The sequence below is a fragment of the Erpetoichthys calabaricus genome, chromosome 4 (genome assembly GCF_900747795.2).
Source record: "Erpetoichthys calabaricus chromosome 4, fErpCal1.3, whole genome shotgun sequence".
NCBI lineage: Eukaryota > Metazoa > Chordata > Cladistia > Polypteriformes > Polypteridae > Erpetoichthys > Erpetoichthys calabaricus.
In genome coordinates, this window is record NC_041397.2 from 153,526,643 (window position 1) to 153,554,058 (window position 27,416).

Genomic DNA, 27,416 nt, shown 5'->3' on the forward strand with positions numbered 1-27,416 from the left:
CTGGCACCCTGGTAGCCAAAACCTTGGCACTCACCCCACGGCCTTTGTGCCCTCTTCTTCGGTTTGTCCAACAGGACCGCTCGCACTCCCGTCTTCCCTGCTGACCTCAACGCTTCCCTCTGCCACCGCAGTGGGTGGCCCGTCACCATACGTGAGCGCAAAGGCTCACGTCTCTCTCTGTGGGAAGAGCTGGCTTTACTCCTCTGGTTCCTCCTTTTCCTCTGGGGCGCCCTGATGGTTCGAGTCTCCCTACAGGAAAGGAAGACACCCCTGGCCGTCTGCACCCCTGTGGAGCGATGTGATGCGAACGCTGGCTTTGGGAGTACGGCATTAAGACCCGCAGCACTCATCAGCTGGTGTTTTGGCTCAACTCCCACCACGCGATCAGCCCTCCACGTCATATCCACTATCGGAGATGCGGCTACTCGGTCACCGGAACCACGCGATACTGAGACCCTTTCACTCGCATTTCAGTTTCCCTTAACGGTACAGGCATCACCTACTTGCACCACCACCATCCTCCAGCCGGATATTCCAGCACCGCGCCACTCAGTCCACTGTCCCAGTGTCTTCCATGGCGCAATCGCCTTCACCACCAGCTTGACTATGCCAATGTGACAAGAACAGACATTGCAAAGGTTTGGGGCAGCCACCGGTATAATCTGTATCCTGGCTTCAAAAAGTAAAAATGGCAAGCAAGTTGTAATTATAAGCCAGAGTCCAAAACAGAACTGCCCTTCAGGGGAAGGGAGTGAAGTTTTATAGGAGGTCTGGGGAAAGTGATGTCGTCCTCAGGCCTGGGACCGGAAGTGATATCGTCCTCAGGGCCGGGATCAGAAGTGGCGTGTCCCGAGTCAAGGCAGTGGTTCCTGGTGGGATTTCCCAGGAAAGGTCTGCAGGAAACTTAGAAAGAGTATTAGTGCACACTGCCACCCCCTGGGCAGATGTGTTACCTTTATTCTCCAAGCCCTTCAGCTGCCTCCTATTCACACATGTGTGACAGGAGAAACTGTATACAGTCATCCCTCACCTATCGCGGGGGTTACGTTCCAGAGCCCCCCACAATAGGTGAAAATCTGCAAAGTAGCGACCTATATTTATTTTATTATTTATATATATTTTAAGGCTTTATAAACCCTTCCCACACTCTTATAAACCTTTCTCACTCTCTTATTAACCTTTCCCACACTCTTATAAACACTTCCTATGCTCTTAAACACTTTCTACATTCTTAAACAACGCAGAGAAACACTATGCGCAGTGATCAGACGTCGCTGTGTCTGCCACTCACTTTGTGAAGGGGGGCAGCTGAACTCATGCTGAGCAGAAATGGACTTTGTGCTGCTTCTGCCAAAATGCCTGCTTGTCGCTCTGCACATTCTGAAGGAGGAGGAGGACTAGGGGTATGTGAGGGTTGAACGCACGTTAGCTCAAACCCCCCTCCCCGGAGGCGCAGTACGCTCCTGCCACTTCGCGTTGTCAAGGGGGTAGGGAGCTGAATGTATGCTAAGGAGAAGTGGACTTTGTGCTGGCTTTATGCTGCTTGTCGCTCTGCGTGTCAATAATTTAAAAGCCTGTACAGCACCTATTTTCCTGTCTCACTGCCTTGTCTTGCATGAAGTTAAAATGTTTTATAATAGTGAGATGTTACTCATATCCTTAGCCCGACATCCACATATCATATGTGTTAACAAAGTGTGTTTTATAAGTTTACATATGTTTAAAGCATGTAGGATGGGTATTTTAAGGCTTAAACAATAAAAATGTTTATTTATATGGTCAATCTATATCACGGATTTTCACCTATTGCTGATGGGTCTGGAACGTAACTTCCGCGATAGGCGGGCGATCACTTGAATTTTAAAAACCCACGATACAGTGAAGCCACAATAGGTGAACCACGATATGGCGAGGGACGACTGTCATCTAGCATCCATACCATAACCTACTTTAACTGTTATGTGGTACTGTCCATATTTTCCCCATGCAGTTTATTCCTCTTATCTCTGTCCATTTTCAGCTCCCTTCTCTCCCTGTCTCTCTCTTCATTCCACTCTTAAGGACTCTCTGTGAAGTGGTGGTGTTCAGTCTTTTTCCTATCTGTGGCCCTTGCTGCTCAGCAAGGTAGGGTTATCAGTATCGAAAGGTGTATTTGGTGTTAGTGAAAAGACACAAGAATGGAAATAAGGATAGTGCCATTTATAGGGAACTTATGGTAATTTCTTCAGTGCTCACTATTTATTTAAGGAAGTATGTACCATTTCTCACTGCCTGTCCCAGTTTATGGTAACCCCAGGTTTAACCCGCAGACACTGTAGGCAGAAATCAGGAGAGTTAATGGGATCTTAAAATGTTTAGTGGCTTACAATTACTGTTGAAGATCCTTCTATTCAAGCTTCCCTTCAGTCTCAAAGAAAACATTTGTTTTTGTTCATATTAAAAGCAGTCTTTTTCACTTCCTACTATCTTTTGGGGCTTTGTACCCTAGTCACACTTTCAGAGTAGCAGCCCTTGTTTTTAATACAGGTTAATTTGTTTTTCCATTATCTCTGCATTTCCTGCTACTTTTGGGTCTTCCTGGATTCTTAATTACATTTGTAACATCGCCAGACTGCCTTTATATTCAGCCTAACATGAAGTGTTCCTAACTGTAGTATTCCCATCATGGTATACCTTGTCAGGCTGATTTTTGCACGGGCTGATGTGTCTTTGCAGGTTAAAATCCAGAAGCATTCCATTGTTTGACTCCTCAGTTCCCTGAGTAAATCTCTCAAAACAGACACACTATTTTCTCTGTTTTCAGCTGCATGGCTGTTTTTCATGAACCAGGTCTCCTGTGACAGGCATCAGCTTTTTAGCAGTTATCCGTTAATCCTGCAGACAGCCTCATGTTTAATGCAGACTGTAAAGATGGGTTCTAGTGCTGTTGGTATATGAGTATAAGAGTTTATAGCCTTTGTTTTTGTAATTTACATTTTTTTGCTGATTATTTGACAGTTTTTCCTGTTCTCTTAATGGGTCAGTGTAGTCGTCATTTCAGCTTTTTTCTTGTAAAGTCGTTTTTCCCTTCAATATCATTTTCCTTTCTTTATCACTTTTAAAACTGATTTCTTCCTTCTGATTATTAGAGATCTTTTCCCAGCTAGACTATCTGGGGTCATGAGGATCTCGCTAACTACTAACTTCACCAACCCCTGAATGTTTATTTGCAACCCAGTGATTGGTATACTAGCTGAGTTAGCCACAGTTTTGACTGGAAATTGACAGGCATTTTGTCAGTTTATTGATTCTTAGACTTTAATGAAAAAAATCAACACAGACATAGAAGACTGCAAGACTATTACAGAAAGAAAAGATAAAATGAAAGAGTTGTTCTGTGCTGCCTTTGAAAATTAATGTCATCAGTGTGTCCAGCACTATTTCTGAACACTTCTTGAGGTATAAAACTGTTTCAGGCATTGACTCTTAAACCAGACCAAGTCTTTCATTGTTTGTGAATATTATCAGGAGAATGGTTTTGCTGCTGTATTACTTCCTAAAGAAAAAGCAGAAGTGTGAGTATTAATATTGCTGCATACTTAACAAGCAAATAGGAAAATGGATTTATTGAGTCTTTATTTTTACCTTTACTATGACAACTAAAATGAGAGATGGAACGCATAAGATAGTGAGTTAGCAATACCAAACAGTACTTTACAGTAGAAACCTTCAGCCTTATGTCCAGAAACTGTTAAAGTACAGTGATGTCTGTTTCTCTATGACATTTTTGATGATATTGAATTTGGCTCTTCTATAACTTTTTCTACCAAAACAAGAAATGTTGTTCTTGTTTTGCCCAAAAAAGCCCTTTTTTATTATGTCTGTTTTCTGTCCTCTTTGGTAGTGGAGAAAATGCAAAGAGTGGTTTGAGAGAATGCTTTTACTTACTGTATATTTTATCACTGTGTTGTCAGAGGATTTTACTTATTTGTTTTTAAAACTCACATCATGTGACCATTCTGAAATAAACGACAACCCAAAAATTGTGGCTACCGTGTTAATTTTAGCTAGTTGAATTTTACATATAAATTAATACTTTGGTAAAATAATCCTCTGAGAATGAAGCTCCTTTATAATGAAGTCTGAATAAAACACCATTTACTTGAGTGTTGTCATTGTGCAATTTCCTTACCCATAATAGTCGTTGTCTGTTGTTGGTATTGTGTGGACTGTAGGATGCAGTTGTTACACCCGAGTGTTCAGTTATTTTGTGTGTACTGTAGTAATATTAATATTTTTAAAAATATAATTTGCTCAGTATGTGATGTAAACATAAAGCAGTATCTTTAGAAACTAAAATGTAAATTTTAAGCAGTGTAGAAGTGAGAGAAAAGAAAAGCCATATACCAGAATCATTGGGCTTAGTACAGTGAGCTAGTGCAGAGTGTGTAAGAGGAGCAGATAGATAGCACATTCCTGCAAGCACCTTAGAGAAGCTTCTCTGCTGCTTAAGTCCAAGTCTCCATGTACAGCCACCTGCACAAGCCACCACACCCATCTCATGTCACAGAAGTGCAAGGAGCTCAGCTCAGAATGACAATAGGTTCATAAAATGATGGAAATTAGCTTCCGTGAGTAGCAAACACACCATATGAGGATTGACATCATTAACCGGGATGGCAACAATTCAACATGTAGGAATAGGTTATTACAAATGCAAAACTGAAGAATGCTAATTGGTTGAAAACTTGTCAATCATTACTTGAACAGTCAGTTGAGCAAAAGGGCTTCCTTATGTCTTAACTGACTGTAAAGTAGTTGTTTTCATGCTTCTCTAGACTAGTAGTGACCTGCAGGCACGCAGACAATCATATGAGACAATCCCCGATACACAACCATACATACAGGGTCTTTGGGTACTAGTTTTATTCCCTCTGTTGCTGGAACTTGCAGAGCGACTGTAATTATTCTTACATGACTTGGTGTAAGTAAATATAGTTAAGTGTATGTAATAGTGGTATGTCCATGGCTGGTTTTTGCCTTGCTTAAGTTCCTTCCCACACTTAAATAGCTTCAATGGATTCAGACATCTACGTGTATGTTAATGTAAACTTTTGTGAATGTTATGGTGGAGTAGGAAAAACTTGACTAAATACTTTTGTATCATGGGCCCAAACCAAAACGCATATCATAGTGCCTTACAAAATTTAAACCAAAACTCCACAAATGTAACACAGACCCAGAAGGAAAAATATAAATACATAAACATGTAACGTGTTACTTTTTTTTCAGCATACAAAGACATGGTGTGTCTAATTCATCATATTTGGATGAACAGTGATCAAGAGGTTAACTGAAAAAGTAATAAAAGGCGAATGAGAAGGATACATTTAAACAAAGACGAATGGGGATGGGCTGATAAGTAAAGTAAGCATGTATTGTTACTGAGTGTAACCACAACACTTTAAGAGGATATTTAGCATCTGTGTCAGTATATTCAATGAATATGTAGGTGTTCATCGATGTGTTGAGTGGGAATATGGAAGAAGTACACAGAATGCCAAATGAATGGAAAATGTAACTTGTATGGTTTCTTTTTAAAATTTTGATCATGTTTTCATAGCACTAAATTTACTATATAAATGCCAAAATTTGTATACAGTATGCAGTACCTTTTTACTGACACTAAAGTAAGTCAATGTTAGCTGTCACATTTAAACATGATTGTACCTCACAATTATGAATACACATACTACTGAGAAACATTTGAAAAAGAAATATTAGGTAAAATAATTACAATAGCACACAGCATATTACATTTAGTAACTAATCAAATTCCTGGTTCTGGTATCATAAATTAACCTTTCTTTCTTTCTTTCTTTCTTTCTTTCTTTCTTTCTTTCTTTCTTTCTTTCTTTCTTTCTTTCTTTCTTTCTTTCTTTCTTTCTTTCTTTCTTTCTTTCTTTCTTTATACAACAGTAAAAATCACCCTTTCTTATGTATTAACAACACAAAGGATCTGCTGTAAGAAAGTGTTTGGGAGGTTGTCAACAAAATATCTTTTATCTATCAGTTCATGTGAAATTACTGTGCTCTTTAGCAAGTATAGGAATACTGTCTGTGACCTTCAGTGGATCTGAGCATGTCTGAAAATTGATGGAACGATGTTATGCTGATAGTAGTAATTCATTTGAAAGGCCAGATTTATGTTTTGTAAATTAGAATGACAAAGCAGAAGACATGATGTTAAACATATTTTTATAGCAATTGGAAGCATGTTTTATTATGTGTTAAATTTTCTTATGCATCCATCATTATTGAACAATATCTGATGTATTTTAATAAGACTGTCGTCCAAGGGCTAATTATAACAGAACATGTTTTTTGCAAGGTTTTGGATTAGTTTACAGTGCATAATTTGCTGAAGTGAAAAAGCAGCCATGAATAGTGCTGTAAATTGATGTATGCTATTGAGCAAAATGAAAGTGACCTTGTAGAAACTAGTTTCAGATGCCAAGAAGAGTCTAAGACTCATTATTGTTCCCCAGATTTCAAATCATTTTTATTATACTTGTATTACTTTCAGGTCCATGTATTCTATCAAGTTGTCACAAGATCTAATCTTCTGAGAAAATCTGTGCACCAAATGATCCTATTCTTCTTGCTTGACAGTGTTGGCATGAGTATATTTGCACCAACATTCTAGGCATTTTACCTTTTTACAGATGCATGTCTACAGATTGCTTTGACTGCTATCCAAGTAAATATATACCTCACCTTATTTCAAAATGTCACTTGTTTAAATGTGAAACTTACAGCTACATACTGTGACTGAGATTCTTGTTTCTACTTCTTAAATTAGAATGGATTTTGAGTAATTCACAAATTCTACATACACATACACAGTGGAGAGTAGAAATAGAGAAAGTGCACAAACATAAAACAAAATCCTCTGCCTATCTGTACAGAAACCTTACATAACAACTAGTTATAAAAGCAGTGAAAGGCTTTTGTTCTGTCCTCTCTTAAATTAATTTTCTGGTATTCTTTCCTTTCTTCTATTGTACTGTTTCCATTAGGTGTTTAACTTAATGTCCATTGTACTTCTTCCAATGGTAAAATAAATTAAACATTAAAATATGTAAATAAATATTAACAACCAAATTAAAATGGAGTGTCAACATAAATACTGAAGCAGTGTAAAATTATACTTTCAATTTCCTTCACTTGTATGAGTCATACAAATGAACCAGAGACATCAAAAAAAGTTTGCGGCAGCCACCCGTATATTAGGCCCTGACTGCAAATGGGTAAAATGGTTGAGGTTTTCACAGAACAGAGTCCAAAACAGAACTGATGGTAGGATGCAAACATGGCGGCTTTAAAGGCTGAGACCGGAAGTGATGTCATCAGGACCTGAAGTGACATCATCAATACTGCCAGAACAGGAAGTGACATCATCACAGGTGCCAGTGCCGGAAGTGACATTATCATAGGCATTGGAAGCGAGTGGGATTTCCCGTGGATGGTCAGCAGAAGATTGAAAAAGTCAGTGCAGCTCGCCACCCTCCTCGCCTGGCATGGTACTACTGTTATTCAGGCCCTTTAACTGCCTCCCAATCGCACGTGTGTAACAAGGCCCTGCTCCCCCAAGCCCAGACCCATTGGGTAGGATGGCCCTGACCGAAAGGTCACGAACTCGAGAAAGTACATTGGCATTGGCATGGAAAGAACCCTTACAACGATACAGTTGAAGGTCAAGAAACCACCTGGTGACCCAAGGATTCAACTCTTTGTGTGGGTCATCCATTCACAGCCTAAGAGGTAGTACCTCAACTTCGTAATCGCTCATTTAATTGCAAGGGCTTCCCTTTCCACTACCGCATACCTAGTCTCTCTATCCAACAATTTCTGGCTCAGGAACATGACGGGGTGTTCAACACCATCGATGCTCTGGCACAGCACAGCACTCCTAGGCCTGTGTCCGAAGCGTCCATCTAGAGAGTGAAAGAAAGCGAAAAGTTAGGTGCTTTCAATACTGGAGCTGATGTAAGGGCCTGTTTTAAGTCACCAAATGCAGCATATGTCTTATCAGTCCATACCACATTGTTAGGGGCCCTCTTCTTTGTTAACTCTTTCAGGGCGGATGTTGACTTTTGTTGAAATTCAAAGGTAGAGGACAGCAATCAGCCGTAAACGCCAACAAAACTTGCTGTTATGTTTCAGTTCAATTCTCTTTGCTAGAAGGAAAGTTAGTTTTATTGATTTGACCTCAATTACCTGTTCATGTGTGAGTAGTCGAAGAGCAAACAACTTCTAAAATGGCATCAACATCTGGCGAGAGACCAAAGCAAATGTACAAAGCAAAATACTCAGTGGAAAACATTTTGTGTATTATCGCTGAATTGGACTCCGACTTGTAGGACTCCGATTTTGATGCAAGTGATCTGAAGATAGAGATTGAAAATGAAAATGAGGTACTGGCTTCAGCTGATCGGTCCCCAGTTGATCATGGTGCTGAACACACTTGTGTAGCTGATGCTCCTACAGCAACGTTCGCCTGGGTGGACCCCCTCTTACGATAACTAGAGGTACAAACCAGATTGTGTCACACTGCCACGCGAAGACAGGCCAGGCAGCCAGCCCTCCACACATTCGTAGCAGCCATTGAGCTGCCCCTACACAGCCACCAGAGACGCTGAACAGGCATCGACAGCATTCACAGCAACAGACATTTTACGTTGATTTACATGGGAAACCTTTGCTTTGTGTGCTTTTCAGAAAACAAAGCTGCCAGCAAAAAATAGCCAAAATTCAATGCCGCTCCAAAATACTGCTCAGACCTGTGCTGGAATAAATGACTCCATCATCCAGGTAGGCAACACTATATGTGTTATGAGGGCAGAGCACTTTATCAACCAGACACTGGAAAGTTGCAGGAGCCGCATGTAACCTGAATGGAAGGACAATACTACCAGTGTTCACTAGGGGTGCTAAACGCGGTCTTAACCTTAGCTGAGTCCGTTAAAGGAACCTACAAGTACCCCTTTGTCATGTCAAGTGTGGTCAAATAATTTGCCTGTCCAAGCCTCTCAAGGAGGTTGTCCACTCGAGGCATTAGATAAGCATCGAATTGGGAGACGTGATTAAGCCGATGGAAGTCATTGCAAAACCTACAACTTCCATCAGGCTTACTAATCAAGACTATCAGACTGAACCAAGGACTATAACTTTTCTCTGTAACTCCTAGTACAAGCATGCCCTTGATTTCAACCTCCACCTCTGCTTTCTGTGCCTCGGGAAGATGATAGGGGTGCTCTCGAACTATAATCCCAGGCCATGTCACAATGTTGTGTGCAATCAGAGAGGTCCTTCCTGGTTTTTCGCACACTATCTCTGGGACGGACAGGATAGCAGCTCCATGCTCCCATCTCGGTCTGGAATTTAATTCAGTACCAAAGTTAAGAACATTTTTCTGTGCAAAGAATGAGCGGAGCTGAGCGGAAAAGGGACCGGGATCACTTTCCTTTCACAGCTTCAGCAAGTTTACATGATATACCCACTTGCTTGGCCAACAATTGGGTTGTTTCACCAAATAATCGATGAGTCCTTTCATCTCCTTAATTTCATAGGGGCTTTGCCAATGGGCTAGCAATTTAGAATGGGAGGTAGGAACTAAAATCATGACACGATCCCCTGGTTCCACGGTCATAATAGTGGGCGCGTGTTGCTTGCGTCCTCTTCCATGTGACTTTTTAGTATGGATCAAAGTTTTCCAAATCTGTCGCGTAACTGTGCGATATATATTCCAATATATTTGTAGAGGGAAGGTCCTCTCCTTCCCATCCTTCTTTCAAAATATCCAATATGCCCTGGGGTTGTCACCCATATAATAATTCAAAAGGCGAGAACCCCGTAGAGGCTTGTGGGACCTTCCCGATAAGCAAAAAGCACGAGGGGGAGGAGCTGATCACAGTTCCTCCCATCCTCTCTGACCACCTTACGAAGCATTTGTTTAAGAGTCTGATTAAACCTCGCAAATAGACCATCAGTTTGAGGATGATCTTTAAGGGCTTTATTTTAAGTAACTTGGCTGTCTCCTTGAACATCTCCAAAGTAAAAGGCGTCCCTTGGTCCATAAGTATTTGCTTAGGGATGCCAATTCGCACAAAGACCCCTACCAATTCCCGTGCGATAGCCTTAGACGTGGCTGAGCGCAAAGGAACAGCCTCTGGATATTGGGTAGCATAGTCCACGAGAACTAATATTTATTTATGTCCTTAGGCTAAGGGCACTAGGGGTCATACTATAAATCGACCATCATTCTTTCAAAGGGGACATCAATCAAGAGAAGGGGAATGAGAGGAGCTTGGTCCCTCCTAGGAATTTGCTGCATTTGACACTCTGGACAAGAGATACAAAAATGGCGAACCTCCTCATTAATTCCGGCCAATAAAATCTGAGCTTAATACGCTTTTTCGGTACCCAAATGGCCTCCTAGGAGGTGGGCGTGTGCCAGTTCACAGACCTGCCGCCAGTAGGTTTGTGGGATTAACAACAGCTTCCGCACCTCCCCCTCATGCTTTGCTACCAGATACAACAGGTCATTTTCTAACACAAAGTGAGGACCCAGTGGCATGGGCTGATGAGTGCATTGGCCATCGACTAGTACGATTACATTTTTTGCAAATTTTAGGGAGTCATCGTTCCACTGCTTCCTTTTGAAAGAACTGGAGTTTCTCTGAATTGGAATTGTAACTCGGAGAGATGGTCTGGTATGACCTCAAGGGGCTGGGTTTATTCCCAGCTCATCGAGGCATGGGTTGATGATGTTTCTCCCTGCAACGGACAGGAACCACACCATTCCCCTCTTGGTCTTCCATATCTCTCTCTGCCAGCTGATTATATGGCATGGAGATGGCTTTAGACGGGACATCTCCATCTATAATTAGGCCTAAATTGTTTTTGGGAGTAGACAGTACTAAACCCCAATTACTTTTAGACCAGTCGCCCTAGAATCACCGGAAAAGGTGGATTTGGGAGGACTGCTACAGGGAATTTTTTCAGCGTTCCTCCGTGACTGATGAAACATAGGGCGGTTTTGTATTGTCAGACTTCTCCGTGTATACAAGTTATATTGGTCTTTACTTTCACCCACTAGCGCGGTAGTAAATATCGGCAATCAACAATGGAAATGTTGCTGCTGGAATCAAAGAGTGCTTCAGTTTTAAATCCATTTATGATTACTACTCCCGTATGCGATATCATCAGGGGGTTAGTAAGTGTACTTAACCCTCCCTTCTGTCTCCACCTGCATTCCTCCTCATTCCCGAGTAAGTTTCGTGACCACAGATCTGGGGACTTCGGAACAGGTTCCGGCTTGTAAGGGAGGGGCAGATATTTTGGAACGTAATCCCCATGGTGTCTGCTAAAGAGCTGTTATGGTCTCCCAGATTGCGAGGCTGTCCTAGGTGTTTCAATGAGTTCGATGAGCCCAACATGCTGCACAATTTGTAGGGTGCTTTGTTCAAATGGCCTTAGCCATAGACCCACTTTTGCCCAGAGAGTGAAAGCTTGCTCCTTGGTTGGCCTCTTGGGGTCGAATAGCCATTGTCTTATTTTTCTCACCTGCCGGTCTGGGGATGCCCCACATTTATCTAAAGTCTTGACCTTAGTGGGGGGGAAAGCTCTCTCTCTGTCCCTCCCATACACTCCCCTTGTTTCTTTGTTTGGTCTCTCCAAACCACTGGACGAACCCCCCACTTGAAAACTCTGTCCTGGTACTCTCCCATCTGGTTAGATCTCAGGTCCTGTCCCTGTTTCTTCATCAAAACAAGTTTGGGGCAGCCACCTGTATATTATGCCCTGGCTGCAAATGGGTAAAATGGTTGAGGTGTTCACCGAACAGAGTCCAAAACAGAACTAATGGTAGGATGCAAACATGGCAGCTTTAAAGGCCAAGACAGGAAGTGACATCATCGGGACTGGACATGACATCAATAGTGCTGGAACTGGAAGTGACATCATCGTATACTCCAGAACCAGAAGTGACGTCGTCAATGGCACCGGTACCGGAAGTGACATCATTATAGGTGCCAGAAGCGAGCGGGATTTCCTGTGGATGGTCTACAGAGGATTGAGAGAGAAAGTCAGTGCAGCTCGCCACCCCCCTGGTCTGGCGTGGTACTACTATTATCCAGGCACTTTAGCTGCATCCCAATCGTATGTGACACATGATAATAAGACTACCTGAAGAAATAGGACAACAAGCTCATAAGAGAGGTGTACATTACATGTAATAATTCATACTCTTTTTCTATTTGTTTTTAACAGTTCAGTTCAAACTACAGAGTTAGAAAAGTGGGTTTTCTTACCATAAATTATAAAAGGTGTATAAGGCTTAAATTGTCATAACTCTGGAATCAACCAATATTCTATCTTTATAGTTGCTATAGGTAATTAAATTCAAAAAAAGAAAGGATCAATGCAGTTTTAACATTTAAAACTATTTAAAACTTTGACCATTGTATACAGCCGTGATGAAAGAGGAACTAAGACGCTGGGTTTGTGTGAGCTATTTAATACAACTATATTTTAGAAATTGAATAAAGAGAACATCATAAAACATGGGGTCAACAGGGATTGCAACATTGAAGAAAAACAATTTAAGTAAAACTACTTTAGAAAGACAAAGAAACTCAAACTGAAAGCATTTTTTTTAAACGGCGTGTGAGGAAAATGGATGCTACATTTGTATTGAAACTACCCCAAGCTTTGAATTGGAATGAGCTAAATCTGTCCAAGGCATGGAAGTTATGGAAAGATGAATTTTCACTGTACATGGACATCACCTTAAGCAAAGCAGAAGAGACAACGAAGGTAAAGGTTTTCAAATATTTAAATTGGGAAATCAGGAAGGGAAAGGATCTTTGTGACACTCTGTGTTGCAGTGCTGCCAGAACATTTGACTATTGGTTTGTTATTATCTACCTTCAACAACCATTGCAATTTGAGACCAAATGAAACTGTTGAGAGATATGCATTTTTCTCCAGAAACCAGAATATGGGGGGAAATATTCACAAATATGTCACAGATTTGTCAGCAGTGACATGCAACTTTAGAACTCACAAATAAAAAAAGATAGAGTAGTATGTGGCATTCAGGCGTCACACTTAAGAGAGCGCCTATTAGACAGATTTAACACTGGAAAAATGTTTGCAAATATGTAGCGCTGCTGAATACAGCCAGCAGTTTGAAGAAGTGAATGCAGTTAAGAAAGTTGATAAGACCCAGATTAAAAAGTGTAAATTTTGTGAAAACAACATAAATGGAAAAAAGAAATCTGCCCAGCATATGGAAATCAATGCAAACAGTGTGGCAAATTAAATCATTTTGCAGCCGCATGTAAGAACAAAAACTTTTACAAAAAAAGTCAAGAGTCTGATAGAAAATGAAGAGAAACAGTTTCATGAGATGCTCAGCTTCAGTTCACAACAAGAAGGTGACAGTACACAAAGAAAGCAACTTTTCACAATAATGCTCATACATTCATTATTTGCATGGCAGATGCTTTTATCTAAAGCAATTTACAAAAGAGGTAACTTAATAATCGAGTAATATTGGCCTATGGCCTGTTTGTTCAGCAAGTGTAGTAGGACAGGTAACAAAAATTTGATTGCCACAAGTGAAAAGCTTTAATAACTAATTGATTTATAATTATAGATTAACAATCAATAAAGAAATTAAAATGTATTTAACAATCAACCAATTATATTAAGATCACAAAAATTTTTTTCCTATAAATTAGACATATTCTCAGAACAGATTTTCAATTGCTTCTTAAATACTTTGAGAGAGTCAGCAGTTCAGATGGAGGTGGGCAGCTCTTTCCACCAACTATGAACTACACAGAAGAAGAGTCTGGATTGAGACATGATACCACCCTGAGGCAGTATCACTGAATGCTGTTCACTGGCAGACCTGAGTGGGCGAGAAGAAGCATAGTACCTTACCAGTGTCTCCCCATACACCAGTGCTGACCCATTAACTACTCTGTAGGCAAACATCAAGGATTTGAATCAATGTGTGCTGCTACAGGAGCCAAAGTAGCAACCTGAAGAGAGGACTGACATATTCCCATCTTGGCAGGTTAAATGCAAGAAGTAACTTGATATTACATGCAGGTATTCAGGTATTCCTGCTAGACGTAAGTTGCAGTAGTCTAGATACAACAAGACAAAAGCCTGGACCAGAAGTTGCTGCATATTCCATCAGATAAGGTCTGATCTTGCTGATGCTGTACAACGTGAACCTGCACGAATTAGAAACAGTAGAAATGTGGTCAGAAAAAGAGAGCTGCTCATCAATCAACACCTCACTGTTACATACTGACTTGGCAAGTGTTAGTAACACTGAGCCAAGCTGTACAGAGATGAGGAGTTGAATAGACTGGCTGGCCGGTGTCACAAGAAGCTCGGCTTTTGCTAGATTGAGCTGTAGATGGTAGTCCATCGTCCAGGTTGAGGTATCAGTAAGACATGCAGAGTCTCTAGCTGATACCTTGTTGTCCCAGGGAGGGAACAACAGGTACAGCTGTGTGTCATCAACATAGCATTGATAAGAGAAACCATGGAAATGGATGGTAGAGCCCAGTGAGGTGGTGTACAGAGGGAAAAGTAGAGGACCCAGCACCAGTCCTTGGGGCAACCCCTTGCATGCCTGATGCACCCTTGACAACTTGCCTTGCCGGGACACACTGTAGGATCTGCCCAAGATGTAGGACTAGAACCATCTGAGAGCAGTCTCGGTGATGCCAAGGTCAGAGAGGGTAGCAAGAAGGATTTTGTAGTTGACTGTGTCGAAGGCAGAGGAGAAATCTAGAAGGATCAGCAGTCAGCAGAGTCATCTCAGTTGAGTGGTTCCTCTTGAAGCCAGACTGATTGGTACCAAGCGATCCATTCTGTACACAGAAGGAAGAGACCTGGTTAGAACCCGTGCATTCAAGTGTTTTGGAAAGAAAGGAAAGGAGAGAGACAGGCCTGTAATTGTTAACTTGATTGAGTACTGGTTTTTTGAGAAGTGGGGTTATCAGAGTGTTTGAAGTTGGCAAGAAATGTACTTGAGCTGAGTGAGGGGTTAATGATGTATGTAGTTGCAGAAATGAGTGAGGGGGAGATGGCCTGAAGGAGATGTGAGGAGATAGGGTTAAGTGGCCGGGTATTGGGGCGATTGGAGAGGAGGTTGGAAACATCAGTGGCAGAGAGTGGAGAGAATGTGAAGAATGTTGGGTGATGCCTGGGAGGAGGCATAATGAATGCAGTAAGGGTGAGAACTGACTGCTGATACCAGTAATCCAATCCTGGAAAAATGTGGGTAAGTCTAGTAGCAGTTATTTCTGCTTTACAGAAAAATATTAACATGCTTGATGGAAATACAATAAATTACAGTTAACTTTGATTAAAGATTATAATCGTTCAATTAATCGCAATTAAAATTTTTAATTGAAGAGCAGCCCTAATGTTTATATTACATTTTTGCTAATGGTCATTTTAGTGCAAATGTTGTGAATATGCAACTTTATAACTAGCACAAATCTTTACAAAAATTCAAGTTCAGCTTGCATATTTACAATTCACAGTACTTTTGTTTAGTATGTAGACTCCCAGAAGTGTGAATAAACTAATCTAACCTGTGTACTTTAAAACAGGGACTACACTGGACATAAAACAGCAACCAATTCTAGATAGCAAGGTAGTCCAGCAAAGGGCACACAAATTAGAGTTATCAGTTAATCCAAGTTTTTGAGATATGGGGGAAACCATAGTAGGAATAACCAGTTGCGGATTCATGCCCTGGACTACAGAGCTGTGAGGCAATAGGAGTAACCGTTGCACTGCTGTGCCACCCTCCATATAAAAAGAAATCATGATGAAAAGGAGTTTAATGAAGTTTGAGAAATAAACATTTTTAACTGTGTGCTCTAATTGCCAAATCCAAATCTAATCAAGGCAGGTAATATGTGAACAAAGACAACATTTTAGCAGTATATATAGGGCTACTGCTCTGGAGTATTAAAAAAGCCTTTGCTGCGATTGATAGTGATTAATTAGATTTAAATATGTGCACTTGGAACAGCTTTAGGGAAAATGCAATTTAGATATGCCTAAGACAATTGTCTCTCAGGAAAATCATTGGCCCCTTTAATTTTGGCATTCTTTATAGCTGCTTTGAGAAGCCTGCAAATATTTTATATCCTTTGCCAACAATCCTGAATGCCTACAATAATCATAGTTTTCATTTTTTTTTTACCAACTGATCCTTGCAATGGGCAAATCTGCTTTTGTAGAAAGTACTGACATCTCTAGAGAATTTTATTTCTTAAGTACTGTTTTTCTCTTCCAAACCTGATATTTGAAACACTTTCTATAGCTGTGACAAACATCAACTTGTTGAAAGACTAAGTGCTACAGCTGGCAAAGAAAATACATTTTGAAATTTACAATTACATGTATGTTCCCCTGACAAATGTGCTTAAGGCACTTCTACTGTACCTAATGCAGGCAAAACCTTTTGTCCAATCTAAGAGTTGTTAAGTGGACAGATTGGAGTGACATGTATCACAGCACCACTTGATTTTACAACATTTAGATGAACTTTCTGTATTTGCACTTTTGGCCATTCTCTAGACACATCTTATTTACTGGGTGGAAGACAATACTATATGGTTGAATTCTGACAATTTTTAATTTCTAAAAATTATACAACATGCAGAAGGCAGGTGATGCCAAGCACCACTATGAAGACCAGGCCAGCAAATCTTCAATAAATGCATTTTGTTTATATTCCACAGGAAAAAACATACTTTACACATAATCGTTGCTTCCCTCGGGGTAAAAGATGTATGTCTTTCTGTTCATCTTATTTAATAGTAAGGATTTAAAATTGTAATATTGTGTGCACCACTTGTCCAAGGGAACCTCTAGCTCCTCAACGTAAACCTGTTTAAATCGATGAAATCAAGAGTAAAGCTTGTATACTATTCTCAGAGCACACTCGGAAACCCCTATGTCAGTGAACCTCTTGCTTTCATACTCTTCTGTTGCCACTTCATTTATTACATAAAGAGAATGTAGTTTATGCATAGATTATGCAACCATGTTTGCTTTAAAACAGTAATATTCTAATATCTTATTTATAATGGGGATGTTTATTTAATGTATAAATGTGTTAGTGGTTTGGTTGATTTTAATATACCAGGAGTGCCACTGTAGTATATTGGCTGATACTGCTGTCCAATAGCTTCAGGGACCAGAGTTCAAAAATATCCAAAAGGCTTATTATATGTTAAGTTAACTGGCAACCAATAATGCTCCTGGAATGAGTGAGAGAGTGTGTGGGTGTGTTTGTGTGCCATGAAGGAATAGTGTCCCATTCAGTGACAAACCCTGCTTTGTCTAATGGTGCTGGGAAAATTCTGGTTTAGATAATTATATGGCAGATTAACATAACATTAGCCTTTGCTTGACTGCATATTATAGGTATATAATGAATAACAGAAAATGTTATTGAGATAAGAAATTCAAACTTGAAACTATATAGAAGAGCATCTCCACTTCTGGTATCATAATAAGTGCAAGTGCTTGAGCTGAAGTATTAGTGTTTAATATGCATCAAATTACACATTCAGAAATGGCACTGAACACTAATTGAGGCCATGAAACGAGTAGGATTCTGGATACCTAGCTTCTGATTCAGCATACTGTTATAGCCTGTATTGTTTTGTATGTTGTACTAAGGTCAGCTTCCAACAATGCACTGTGAATTACTCAGGAAGATCACAGGCTAAGAAATAATAGTAGAGAGTATGAATGAAGAAAACATCACAAGTTAAAAGAGTGAGAGAATAAAAGAGACAAGAGGGAAGCCTATAAATTAAGATGAGTGCTGTGAGAAACCAGCAGCCAAGTAAAAGAACCGGATGGTAGAGAGACTTTATAAAAGCAGATAGTTAAATAGTTGGCTGCTGGCATCTGTATCTCTTAGGCAATAACAAGTTTAGAAGGCTACATTAAATATGCTTTTTGAAGAATGATTTATATTTAAAATGGACAATAAACATCATTAAAACATTTTAGAAGGAAGCTTATTTGATCCTTTTAGAATTTCAAACATTTGGATAGCTGAAGCTTCCACATGTTAGAGTCAGATATATTCCATATCAAAATACTTATCTAAGTATTACAAAATCAATGGCCCTCAACATTTGTAAGCCAGTTCAATAAAATTTAATCTTCAGATTTCTGGTTCTTAGTCTTTATATCACTGATGAAACCTTGCAGTTCACACCAATTCATTATTCTGCAAATATCTCCTTAGAATACATAAATATTTTAACTGATTAAATAGCTTAACAGATACTTGCACATAAACATAAAGGTCTAAGATAAATGCACCTGCAGACATTTTTCTTAATTTCAAATTTTCAAAACATTACTTCACCCTCAGACAACTAAGGTGGCGGTAAAATAATCGTGTGTGTATCAAGGAAATTATTCTTTTCCCCCATAGGCCCATGGGTTGATCATAATCAAGCACACACACACATGCACAGATGGAAAAAAGAGGAAGATGTAAATCATATCATTTGTGAGTGCAAATGCAGCTCTTCCACTAGACCATTAGTTACTTTTGCCTTTTAAACTCTAGAAACAGTTGATAGACGCAATAGATGAAAGCCAACATAGCTTGCTCAGTGGAAGAAATGTGACAAATTCAGTCAACTAACAGCTGGAGGTTCTGAAAGAAGTGTATCAGGAAACTTAAAATAATTTGCTGTTAATGGAGAATTGTAGCTCTATGACATATCTAACTTTTTTGCTTTAACCTTTTGGTGATGACAGGGTGTAGTTGCAGTTTGGTAAGGATCACAAACATAAGTTCATGCTTTTTCAGTATGACTTGGGGATCAGGGTATTTAGAAAACCACACGGGTCCATGGATCAACAATTTCTTGTTGCATGTCCACAATCCAGGCTTGTTGCGGAGGTGGTGGTGTGATGGCAAAGGTGTAGCATAAATACAGAAAAGCAAACTACATTTGAAAAAGCAAGAACCCAGAATCTAATTATTGCTGCCAGTCACATGTCCTACCTTAGCTGTAGTGTCCTCTTTCACCAGATGTATAGCTTGTTGTAGCACAAGGCTTGTGAGCACCTGAAATATTAGATTAGATTAATTTTATTAATCCCAATGGGAAATTCAGATGCATACAGCAGCAGAAACCTAAAAACAAGAATGTAGATTCAAAGGACAGATAATAAAGCCAATCAGTCAATCAATTAATCATTCGATAAGTAAATAAATAAAAAAACTTAACGAGTACTTTGGTTGAAAGCATCAAATTTCCTGAAAGCAGGTGTCATAAAATACCTCCAGAAGCACTTTTTAGCATATTGTGGTGGAATGAGCTCATGGCTAAAAGTGCTCCTGGAGAATACCTCCTGGAGGGGATGGAGGGGATTTTTTATGATGGCATCCAATGTTGCCTTCATCCTGTTTCCCACAACATCATCCAGTGTGTCCAGGCATCACCCTGTAATGTGAGAGGCTTTCCTGATAAGTTTGTGGTCCTACGGAGACCATAGTGTAGAACACCACACTGGCTACTGTGGACTGGTAGAACATTTCCTGAAGCTTGCTGCACACATCAAAATACCTGAGTCCCTTGTACAGTGCCACTGTGTTGTCAGACCAGTCCAGTTTTGTTCCACTTCCTTCTCTTGAATGGTGAGTGGTCTCAGAGTTTTAAGGAACATGCAGTTTAATTTGGCTTAAGGCTTATGCCTCCCTCTTATTGTGTAAGATATTATGCAAGTTGTTCAAAGTTTACATTCACTATGAGATTTTAGTCACTGTGAGAAATGTTGTAGTTAAAATGGGCCAGAATAACTACATTGCATTTCCATACCTGTTTGAATCTGTATTCTGCCAAATTTAGACCCTTCTGAGGGGAATTGGAGGTGAAAATTATTATTAGGTAGGCATAGTTAATAAAATGGTCATTCACATTTTTTTATTTTATTGAATTTATTAAAAGTAAGTAATATTCTATACAAACAAGTCAAACTTGACAAAACTAAATTCAATTTAACCCCCACCCATGAGGAAAACCAACAGCCAGAGTAAAACGTTAAGAGTAGAAAAGAGTGGACAGAATCCTTTTCCCCAATATAAATGCTTACTCTAAAATGTTACTACTTAGATCCTCCCAGATTTAAAAAAAAAGGTTTGATCAGATCCTCTAAATGAGAGTTCTATTTTTTCTAATTTCAAATAGTATATAACATCAGTGACCCACTAACTAAAGAGGTGGGCTAGGATTCTTCCAGCTGAGCAAATTAAGTCTGTGTGTTAATAGTGAAGTAAACACAATTACAGTTTTTGTCCTCCTTCACTTTAAGCCCATTTGGGTGCACACCAAACACAGCTGTTAATGGATTAGGAGTGATTGTGACACCAAGGCCATCTGAAAAGTATTTAAAGATTTTGGTCCAGAATGATGTTAATTTGTTGCAAGCCCAAAACATATGGCCCAATGAGGCTGGAGCTTACTTGCAACGTTTTCAGGTTGGATCCTGCCCATGAAACATTTTGGACAATTTTAAACGAGATAGATGTGCTCGATAAAAGACTAAGTTGAATAATTGTATGCTGTGCGCATATGGTGCTAGAGTAAATTCTGTGCATGGCTGTCTTCCACTCCTTTTCTGTAATGTTGAGTAAGAGATCCTTTTCCCACTGTACTCTGCAATCTTTAAAAGGAAGGGACTTTAAAATGGTTTTATATATTATAGAAATGCTGACTGAGTCTTTAAGACTGATCAATATCTTTTCTGAAATAGAAATAGGCGGGAGGTGAGGAAAATTGGGCAGATTTCATTTAGCAAAGTTTCTAATTTAGAGATAGTGGAAAATTGTGTTGATGGGAAACTATATTTGGAGTGTAATTGTTTATAGGATGCAAAGACATCATTTTTATACAGATTTCTAAATGATTTAATACCATACGTTTTCCAAACATTAAAAACTGTATAAGTTTGAGAGGGTGGAAAAAGGTGGTTATCGTGCAGAGCTTCCACAGATAAAAGCTTCTCTGGCTTGAAGTACTTCCTACATTGGTTTCATATTCTGAGTGAATGAAGCACAAATGGGTTCTTAGTATATTGATGATAACTTGTATTTACTGAGGCACAAAGCAAGGAATGTACAGAAGTACTGCAGGATTTTATTTCTATTGTGGACCAAGCCTGTCCCCATGTTAGGCTAGACCACACTTCATGAAGTCCCAGTCCTCTAACATACCTAGAGACAGAGCATGTCCAAACCAAAACAAGACCCACAGCAGCAGTTTTGAGGGATTAAAGTAGAGATATCTATTTAAATACTATATACCTAGAATATAATATTAAACAGTTCAGAAAGAGTAAACCCAGGGAATGATGTTAAACAGTAGCCATGGATAAGCAGATAACGTATGATAATACAGTCGTAATACAATAAACCATGGGTATAATGTTAAACAGTCCCCTTTGGGAAGAAAAAAATATATATAAATATTTATATATATATATATATATATATATATATATATATATATATATATATATATATATATATATATATAATATATATATGTATATATATATATATATATATATATGTATATATGTATATATACTGTAATTGTAATTAAAACATAAATATATATAATTGTAATTAAAATGTAAATATAGCCGAGAAGGAAATAGAATGGACCAAAGAGCAGGTAAAATCTTCTTTCCCTTCTTGGACAGAATTTGACTCACCATCGTATTTCAAAAAGTGACGGGATCAATTTTCTTAGCTCTTTTTCTGCTTCCTCCAGAGAACTGCAAATGTAGAACTTGCCTTGAATATCCAATTTCACTTTATGTCCTTTATATCTTTCCTTATATCATTTGTAACCTTCATTTGTAACCTGAGAGTGGTAGATACTATGATAATCATTGCGATGCTCGGTACCTTCAGCTCGGACTGTTTGTTTTGGTCTTCTCCATGCTCTGCGGGTGGAGTAGCAAGCCCAGTTGGAATCTTTGCCACTGGCTCGCAGATGGTAGTTGACAGTGCGAATAGTAAGGCCAATTTAAGTTTCAATGAACCTTCTGGAATCGAGGAGATCTCCTGGTCTTGCACTTTTGCTATTGGCTGGAGACGATGCTGCACCATCAGGTCTCGGGAGATCTATTCATTCTGGCAGTCAGTACCTTGAACTTGAGGCTTGTTTAGACTTAGATGTGGTTTTAGCTGTCTTTTCCATTTCTTTCCAAGCTCTTTTTCTGATATTCATGCTTGTATATACTTGCATTTACTTTAATTAATTAAAGCTCAACCCCGAGTTCAGTAAATACAGGATACCTCAGGATGACAGTAAAAAAAAAAAAAAAGTAAAATAACACCACTGGTAACGGAGTTCCGCTTCTGACATCCATCTATCGAAATGGATGAGACCAACTCACATTCACTTTATGACATTAACAGTTTAAGAATTGGCACAAGACAATGCTTCATCTTTATCTCTGCAGTTTGTAGAAAAAATAAAAACATGGGAACTCCAAAGTATCCTACAGTAATGGTATGCCTCAAGCAGTTTTAATCTCCTGTTTTTTTGACAGTTTCCCAATGTTAACCAAAGCTCTGAAGCAGCATTGGAGCATTTTTAGCAAATGAAAAACATCTGAGTATTGTCTCAGTACCCTGCAGTATTGGATCACCTGTGGCCTCATGTATAAACGGTGCATACGCACAAAAATGTTGTGCATGCATGTTTTCACGCTCACATTGCGATGTATAAAAACTAAACTTGGTGTAAAGCCACACACATTTTCATGCCAACTAAAGCCTTGGCGTATGCAAGTTCTCCGCTCGGTTTTGCAACCTGGCAGCACCCAGAAGTGCTTTTGTTCCACTGTGGTTTCGCTTTCTTTTTTAGATCCACATCCCTGACACAGCTTTATCAAATACACTGAAATTAACCGCATATTGTTTATTAGTTTAAGGCATCTGATTGTAATTAACCTGTAAGAATATAATGGTCCACGGAATGGCCACACTATTCCAAATACCATAGCTCTTTTAGCGTTGTTCCTCTCAATGCACCACACCAGTATTTATCCCACTGTATCTTAGTGTGGAATCACAACTCTATAGCAGCTGATCAGAAAGAGAATTATCAGGATACAGCATCAAGCACACACTGCCTCAGCCATGCACACTGTCTATATGAACCTCTCTCATACGAAAAATGCTTCAGACCCTTTCCTGTAGGGACATCGTGGTTCAGAAACAGTTTCATCCCAAGGACTATAAACGCACTCAATCAGTTCCTGCCTCGCACTATTTTCTTGCTAGGGCTGGCGTGACATTGGATGGAAAGATGGATAGAATAATTAAACATGTACTATGAACATATTTCAGTGTTCCTTAAAAGTTTTGAAAAATCTGCGTTCTAAGCGTACAGATAACTTGACATCTATTACAGAGCTGATTGTGTGGCGATTGGGTACTTGGAGAAAGAAAAGGAAGGACAGGAATTGGGGGTTAGTATGTTTGAGAGAGACAGTACTGCTGCAGTAAATTATTTCATTGAAGGTCGCGCATGGCACAGCAAACATCTTGCGTGTGAGGCAGGAGCAATCTCTGGCCAGGGCGCCAGCTCGTCACTATCACATGAGGCCCCTGGTGATTCAAGTACCACCACAGACTTATGAAGGAAGAAATTAAATTATTACATGCAAAAAAGAAATACAATTCCAATAAACCTTAGTAAATACATTCATCATCTAGCAGGATGGGAAGCTTGTTTTTAGTCAGTGTCTCTTTAATTCTTTGCGGCTGTAGTGTATAATGAGTTTTGGTTTTTTATATCATAATTTTATATTTAGATTTGACTCCATTTTCTCATTTTTATTTGCGGTTTCCTGAATGTCAGACATATGGAATCTTGTCTAAAAGGGAGAAACAAGGAACATTTTCTAGGGACTTAGAAATGTTTTGTAATTCCCTGACATGTTAAAGAGGATTCCTAACATTGTTTTGAGATTCCATATGTTATTGATCATTATATAATATTTGTTTGGCCATGAGTTTGCTCTTACTCTGGAACAATGATTAGGTTGCATTCCTGGCTTCATACATAGATTTGAGCTATATACTAACCAAGGCCATTTCATGGCATTAAATTGAAATCCTAATCTAATTTGGCTATTGCCCAATATCAAAAAAAAACCCAAAAAAACAGGCAATTGCAATAATACTGTCTTTTGCATTTGTACTCAATGTAATAAAAAGTGACTTGCTGTCATAAATTCACTTTTTTACAGTTGGTTATCTATAGGGCTATAGTTCCTGCTAGCTTAACACTAGAATTACCAGAACCAACGAAAAAACTCATAAGTCTGGCCCACCTTAAATCCCTTTGCACCTCTCTGTCAGCATCTTTTGTCTTCTAAATGTGTCGATAAGCCCAAGCAGCAAGCAGCCTACTATACCACTCCCCCACCACCTCAGAACGGGCAAGAAGTTCTCCTAGTTCCTGCCTTGATTGATTATCTGGGAGTGAGCTACCCAGAATTGAAAGGGGAAATAATTTGATGTGCGTTTTGTGTCTACAAAAATCTATGTAAACACATCGTTAAAACAGTAATAAATGACAAAATGTAGACATGAACTGTATAACGTGTGAAGTCTGATTATTTGAATACGAACAGCATCAGATCAGCTGTAAATGTACGGTATTTCTAAAAGCTTAGCTTTTTTTCAGTTTCATTCTCTCAAAACTTCTTGCCCATTCTGAGGCGATATTTGGGGGGGGGGGGGGGGGGGGGTGATGGTTTAGCAGGCAGCCTGCTGCTTGGGCTTATTGACACATCTAAAGACAAAAGATGCTGATGGAGAGGTACAAAGAGATTTAAGGTGGGCAGGATTTTACAGTTTTTTCGTTGGCTCTGGTAATTCTAGTATTAATTTCAGAAAGAGCAGGAACAGGAATATGTGATGGCTTATTAAAAAAATGTCCACTTATGTAGACTCCAGCTATCCATGACCCTAGCATATACAGTACATATACAATTGTAGTGGGTTTGTAATGAAATCCTATTATCAGCATGTTTAAGGTACAAAACATAAGTCTTTATCTTAAATTAAATTAAAGAAGGTAAATACATTTTAAATAAGCTGGACACTGTAATCTGTTTAAAATGAAAATAATTAGAAATGGGAATACCAGAAGACTAATTAAGCAACAATTTCAATTAAACGAGGAATTAAACTCAATTTAAAAGCATTGTTGATGAATGTCAGCAACTGGATTTGACACCCTTGTTTTGTGATATTGAAAATATAAAACTATTCATTATACCGTGTATTCTGCATTTATCTAGTAGTTTTTACTGTGTTTTGGAAGGTCATAGTTTTAACATATGTATTCATTTATGTGAAATGTCAATATGACTTTTGATACATTGAAATGTACTTCAAATGGAGTCAGTGAAATGGAATTGCAGCTGTACAAACACCATATATTAAAACAATCTGAATAAATTCAATTAACAAGGACTTACATTTAAATGGAATTACATTTAAAACTGTGAGGTGAGCTATGTGACATATTTCTAAAAACTAAAGATACAATGTAGTTCTAAAATATGACATAAGCAATAAATATTTGATTTCTGTTGTTTTTATTTTAGTCTACAAATAGCATTATTGGTTTAAATGACTTTACTTTGGAAAGTGGATAATTTAAAGTTACAGTAAGTCTATAATAAGCGCTGTTTAAGATTAATATAATTTCTAGCACAAGATCATTGCAATTCATTTCTACTGAGTAACAATATAATATTGCATTCTTTCCTTTTTATTTCCACATTTGATCAAATGCTGTTTTGTATTGCATGCTAACAGTATTTGATAATCACTTTCAGGACTAACAGTTATTTATACAGTATTAGGAATGGTAAAGTATTTTTGCTACTAAATGTAATTTAATACCTTGGAAGAGGTGTAAATGCGCTGACTTTCTTATTTTCATTTGTTAGAAATCCACTTCTGCTGTGCTGAATTATCTAAATTGACCTTTGTACCCTAAAGGATTATAAAAATTGCACTTGGCAGCCATCCAAAAGAGGTAAAATCATTTTGCAAGTTATCTTAGAACCTGGAGTGTAATTGATGTTCATTGTGAGGGAAGCTTGAGTTTACAGCTGCATTAGCAGAGTTTACTATATGTTGTAATGGTCTAACGTAGTGGATTTTGCAAATTAATTTGAAGAAACGAAATTGGACGGAGTTGAGAATGAAAATCACTTTACAGTGATTACTTAGCTTTGAAGACTGGCACTATGAGAAAGATACTATTCCTCAGGAAATCTTAGCAAGATATATGCAGGAGTCGTTTTATAAAGTCTGCCCAGGTACCATGATTGTGAAGATCCAGAGACAGGGTGATTGTAGATGCACTTCACTGTATCTACTGCACACATTTTGTACCTTGATGTTAATTATTTTCTTTTTCTATACTATATGTTTGGTCTTTTTATTTGAGTGCAGGTACAGTGGCCCAGTTGTTAACACTGCTGCTTCAAATATTCAGTGTCCTCGGTTTGAATCATGTAGTCCGTGTTTGCAAGTTTATTTGTGTCTATATGGGTTTCCTGCCATATTTCAAAGACATACAGTACACATTCTGTAGACAGGTGGCTCTAAATTGGCCAGGTGTGAGTGTTTGTAGGCTCGTGTTTGACTCTCACCCCATTTAGGGTTGGTTCTTGCATTTTGCACAGTGCTGCCTGGATATTCTCCAGCCTCCTGTTACTCTTATTTGCATTAAGCAGTTCTGAAAATGTTAATTGATACTATGATAATTAGTAAAATAAATATGCATAATAAATATTACTTACACTGCGGTGGGTTGGCACTCTGCCCAGGATTGGTTCCTGCCTTGTGCCCTGTGTTGGCTGGGATTGGCTCCAGCAGACCCCCGTGACCCTGTGTTCGGATTCAGCGGGTTGGAAAATGGATGGATGGAATATTACTTACATGTGTTAAGAAAATCATTTGAACATGCCCCCAAAGTACTTTAAATAAAAAAAAGAATATTTATATTAATTATTAAAAATAATTTCTATAGTGAAAGCCATTCCAGGTACTGTACCGGGGAAAAAAATAATTAATTTTTGTTTATTTTGCAAGTTACCGTCAACACTACCCAATCTAGTAGTAACGTTTAACTTAAAAACTGAAGAAAAGTTTTCCTACAGTTTTTAAAGTAAATTTTTACATTTGTTTACAATGTGAATAAGAAAGAAAACTTGAAAAACCCCAGCATTTGCTAATTAATTGC